This window comes from Andrographis paniculata, unplaced genomic scaffold (genome assembly GCF_009805555.1).
Source record: "Andrographis paniculata isolate CXL003 unplaced genomic scaffold, ASM980555v1 Contig86END, whole genome shotgun sequence".
Lineage (NCBI taxonomy): Eukaryota > Viridiplantae > Streptophyta > Magnoliopsida > Lamiales > Acanthaceae > Andrographis > Andrographis paniculata.
The window spans coordinates 530,933-537,030 of NW_026137624.1; positions in this window are offsets into that span (position 1 = coordinate 530,933).

The following is a 6,098-nucleotide window of genomic DNA, read 5'->3' on the forward strand; positions in this document are numbered from 1 at the left end:
CCACAGGTTGGTGTTGGAGCTTTCCCGGTACATTACAAATTTTCTAAAGCTCACCATCCGCGAAGAACTCGGGTGAGGGAAGAAGAGATCCACAAAGGAGAAGCTCCCACGACCAACATTGAACCTGCAGGAAATGATCCTCTGTTAAGGGTGGAACTGGCAGGCAACATCGGATCCACCTCGGCAACATTCTGGTACGGCAACAGGGCAACTGCCATTCCAGAGACCTTCGGGAAGCATAAGAGGTACACCAACCTCTCAATGCATCACTAACCCCTTATTTGGTGGAACAAATACTCATACATCGATTTTGGATCGCAATAATGAAGGAGTGACCGTCAACGTTTGGGGGGCATGGCCAAACATGGTCCCGATACCTCCAACCATTCCTCCAACCTCCGGAATCACTTTGGGGCAACTGCAACACCTCTGAGTACACCCTGGAGGCTGTTCTGCCTTCTCCAGAACCTTTGGGATCAGGCCCTTTGGTCGTTATAGTGGCGTGGGGATTAAACGTACCGACTCCATTGTCGCCATCTTCGCATGGGAAGGAAGGAGCATACCACAGATGAATTTTCCTGAGGCATCCAGGGCAGCTCTAGGATTATAGATATCCAAATCAGGGGGTTTCGGTACTATTCGGGAACTTTCTGGCTCCGGCAATGCCACAGATGACTGGGGGGGCAGCTCCAACTCCTCCAGGACCACCACCAACTCCACAGATGACTCGAGAGGTACCTCTAGCAGCACATCCAGTTCCAACGACGCCACATACGACTTGTGAGGTACATCCGGTAGCACTTCCAGCTCTAGACACTGTCCGAAGGACATCCCCGCTACCTCCGGGAGTACTTTAAGCTCCAGACATCACTCGGAGGATAGCTCCACCACCTCCGGGAGTTCATCTAGCTCCAAAAATTAACCGAAAAGTAGCCTGATGACGACGCCACCTCTGACAGTGATAAGGGATGTAAATCCGCCACCTCCGCTACCTCTGGACGCATGATCAGTGTCGGAAAAGGCCTATAAGGACCCACCATATCCGGGAGTGTCAACTATGTCAAATTCGGACAGAATGGTCCTAGATCCAGACAGACTAGCACCAGCCCCTGTACGGCTTGGAGAATATGCAAAAATATCCTCATCACTGCAACTATTATCAGTCTGCAGATGATTGCAAATGCAATCCGAAGAGTATATGGCGACCCCGTCCAGTTGCCTGCAAGGCCGTACTATCAACGGACATTCTCAGATCAGATTACCATCAATCATCCTCTCCCCCGAAATGCTCGGACACTGAACTTCATGCTTTGTTCGGGGGAGGACTCGCACTCAACGTTTGAGCATGTCGATCGGTTCACGACACAGTGCAGAGGGGACTTCAGAGAAAATGAGTGGCACAAGCTCCAACTATTTTCGTTATCCCTCACCGGATCGGCCTTCACATCATATACATCTCTCCCTCCTAATTCATTTCATACATGGGATGATCTAGAAAGGGCATTCCAAGAGCGATTTTACAGCCCGCTTCTGAAAGTGACAATATCTGACTTAATTAACCTATGACAAAAGCATGATAACACAGTAAGAAATTTTTTGGAAAGGTTTCGCAGGGCAGAAGGTCGATGTCAGGTGTGGATACTCAAAAACCAGGTCGTCGACATGGTGGTCGACAATATGACACATCAATTTTTTTGACAAATTGGCCTTTCAAGAGTATAACGATTTCCGACAGATTTTTGCAAAGGCGGCCAAGGCGGAACAGCTCCTCCGTTACGTCAGTGGCAAAAGTCATTCATCACATGCGCAAGAAGGTAATTTCGATGTTGAGGAAGAATCTGATCGGACCTCCGTGACCATCCAGCCATCTCATGCGCCGATCAATATTGTCGGTGTAACACCCCTAGTTGGCTCATACTGGAAATGCTACCGCCACACTGTATAATGAGGTTGTCACCTCCTACTTCGGGCCCCACAATACAGGTTAAGCTAAAATTAACCATAAAAACGCATTATTATATAACAAATCTGATTTATGAATATTTACAAAATACACTCCTAAACAAGACATTTTTCCGGTTAAAATTTTATATATAATACAGTAGATGTAAGTTTACTCACTCAGCCCGTCTTTCTTATATCTCGAGAGGTCCCCTGTCCCGAATGTGCCATGCATACCTGAACCAAATATTTTTTTTAAAAGCAGTCTTTAGAATTAAATCTATTTTAAAAAATAATGTGAAATATGTCATATCATACCTTTTAAAATAAAGTCTAATCTCTGTCAATCATAAAATGTGTCATGTCATGCCAATAGTGAAATGATGCAACAAAGATATCAAACTCGACAACAATGTACATGCACATATATATATACATTCGCCGAAGTGAGCAGATGGAATAACCTCAGCTCCATAATAATAGGCTCACTGCATCTATCTAAGTGAGCAGTCGGAATAACTTCGGCCCCATAATAACAAGCTCACTAGACCATCAACAATAAATAGCCGAAAAATCCTCGGCTTAAGGAAGGACCTAATAAACCCATAATAATATAACAGTCATTCAGTCACTTCCATATACCCACCATACGACTCCCATAATCAATACATAGATTGCCGAACGTTGTCGCCATTAACCACAAGACGCCCTATAGTCTGTGATAGCGAAGATAGGACCTCACTGACTAGCACTATCCCATATAATGTAGTACAATCCGTGCAACCTGAAATCACCCAAGGAAAACCCGGAAACTCTACTCCTCCTCGCACACCCTAACGGGATCACATTTGGAGTTTGACATATGATTTTAAACTACCGGTAGACCTCACCAGTGGCCAGCCCAATGAGTGGAACAACACCTAACACGAATGATTAGACTAAATATGACTCAACTACAATGGGTCTAATCCCTGAATGACCGTGCGACTAAGTCACCCAGTTGTCCGACTACTATCGTCCATTATCGCCAAATTGTTACGGTACATCGGGGTCGAATATCCTAACCTCAGATGATGCCCTCGCCTAGCACTACCGCACGCGGCGACTAAACGATAGATCCATAAAACATATCCGATAAACTGCACAATATGTGTGCAGCATGTTAAATAAGTGTGTTGATGTATTTTTTCAACAATAAAAAGTAAAATCCGAAAATAGGAATTTATCTTCGAATTTGATATATTCAGCGTCTGAGATTAGGAATCTCTAAACACTGTACGGTACAAAAATATAAACTGGAAAGTAAAATAATGAAAATTTAAATTATGATCCCCGAATCACTGACTTTGCTGTCGTTTGAAGATGATTGAAGATACCTTGTCAGTTACAGATCCCAACCCTTAAATATTCCTCAGAAACGGTACTTGGAATCGTCGCCCGAACAGTTACAACGTCTCTTATTTCAACCGTCTGCTAACTCTTCTTCTGCTGACATGTGCCCTCAGCCGACCAAACTATCATTCTCACTCGCTCCCGGGAGTATCCGACCTCCACACCAACCGATTTGCCTATCCAACCGCGAATCTTCTGACTTTTTGGACCGACCACAGACCTTCCGCCTTGTTGGTCCGACCGCAAACCTTCCGACTTATTGGTCCAGCCGTAAACCTCCCGACTTGCAGACCACCCGACTTGTTGGTCCAGCCGCAAACCTCCCGACTTACAGACCACCCGACTTGTTGGCCCGACCACAGACCTCCCGACTTGCACATCGTCCGACCCACTGACCAACCGACCTGCAGACCATCCGACTTGTAAACCGTCCGACTCGCAGACTTTCCGCCTTATGGACCTCCCGACCTACAAACTGTCCGACTTGTAAACTGTCCGACCTGCGGACTTTTCGACCCGCAGACCTTCCGACCTGCGGACCTTCCGACCTGCGGACTTTCCGACCCGCGAACCTTCCGACCTGCGGACCTTCCGACCCGCTATTTCCTTAAAAATACGTCTATTTCACCCGATTTTTTCGAAACACCCCTCGATCAGTCTAACAACCAATTATAGGCCCATTTTTTCTTCTAACTTGGGCTTTTTAACCTAATTATAAAGTTCATACGTGACAAAGTGAATTTACCGAAAAGGGCTGGTGAGAAAGCTCACCTCTCCTCATTTTTATAAATTCACAAACATGATCAAATATGTATATCAAATATCATAAAATACGAAGTCTCACACATGCATACGGACACACATATATAAATATACATGCACTGACGAAATGATTCATATAATATCACATTAGCATATTAATCAGAATCGCATGCAACATGCATACCTAATTTCTTAAAGTTAGATTTAATTCCCTACTGCTTAACTCTTATCGACACTCCATAACTTTTGCAATCTCACCCAAATCACCTCTAATGTACACATGTCTCATTATTTACTCAAAGCATATGAGCTATATGCTTATTCATAGGAGCTACCTGATTATTCAAAAGCTAATTTCTATAATTAGCTCGTTGGGCTTCAAACTTTTATATTTAGTAAAATACGATATTCTAGCTATAAAACTCTTATACCTCATAATATTTACATTACGTGATTATTAACTAAAAATACTTAAATATATGAATAAACATGCGGTGCAATAGACTGTCATTTTCAATTCGGCTCGAATCGATACGAAATTTTTAGAATATAGCACTAGGACTACGAATAGACTATTAGCCAAAGAAATTAGTTGATTAAATAGCCAAATAGCTAGTTATGAATTTTTGAAGAATTTCTAATTTAATATCCTCAATATCTAAATTCATACTAAAATTTATAATTAAATTCTACGTACAACAAGGAATACAATACCTAAGTCGAAATTGAAATCGGACGGCTAAATCTTTTTCTTCTCTTCGTCCCTTATTTTCTTTCTTCGTGCAGATGTCTGTTTCTGCCTTTTTCGCATGTAAGGTTTGATTTCTTTCTAAATATAAATATATTATTATTATTATTATTTTCGCTATTATCATCATATTATCCTTATTATTATTATTATATTATTATTATTATTATCAATTATCTTTTTATTATTTTATTATACATATATATTATATTTTATATTTATCCTTTTAACGGTCTCTTCAATCATAATCAACATATAAAATAGGAATAAAATTTATTTTAAAATATTAATTTTTTGATCCCATAATATTATAAAAATACTTATTTGCTATAATAATATTATTATATACACTCCGAAATCGGAATATTACAGTCGGAGTACGCCCTATGAAATCTTGCGCATCAATAGCAAAAGCCAATGGAAATCGGAGGAACCATAGCTGCACATTTGCATAAATCTATTTTTTAAAAATAGAGAGATACGAAGGGTGGTGGACCGAGTGGTAATAACCTTTCATCCAACGCGGCGTTACGAGCAGCTCCCAAGGGATGAGCATTGGACATGCGACCGGAGGAAGAAGAAGATGAGAGCACATAGACAGATGAAACGACGTCGATGCCGGACAGCTAGTTCCGGTCAAAAGGAGATAGGGCAACAAGAAAATGAGTTCCGAGCAGGCCATACACGGACGAATCAGAATAAAAATACATCGGACAAGAGTGGTTTGCTACATCCGCGTCGGATTCGATAGGAGTGGAGACCGAAACAATTGATTTCGGAGAACAAAGTTGCCCTGGATGAACAACCTCTTCCGGAGGATCCAAAAGCTCTAGATACGAAGGACAAACATATGATTCGGGCTGTAAACAATGATAGAATTTCAGAGGCAAGTCTCGACATCATAGCCAACGATCGAGATTTGGAGCGAGCTCTACAGAACGAAGACGACTTTAAGGTCGATGCGGTTAGATTGTTACCAAAAATATTGAGAAGTTTTAATCCCAACAAGCTGCACTCCCCAACAAATCTAACCCCGAAATGGCAGGGATCAACCCCCTGCCGCTGCCGGATGAAGCCATATGAAGCTAAATCAAGGTGCCGCAGAAATTTCAATATAAAAATATTGAACTTCAAAGTTCGGCATCATGCAAACTTTTTGCCCATTTATTTTTATGGGGGGTATTTGTTATCTACCAAAATTAAAATGAAACCCCAATAGCCCAAATGCATTTAATAGTCAAAAAAATAGTAGAGA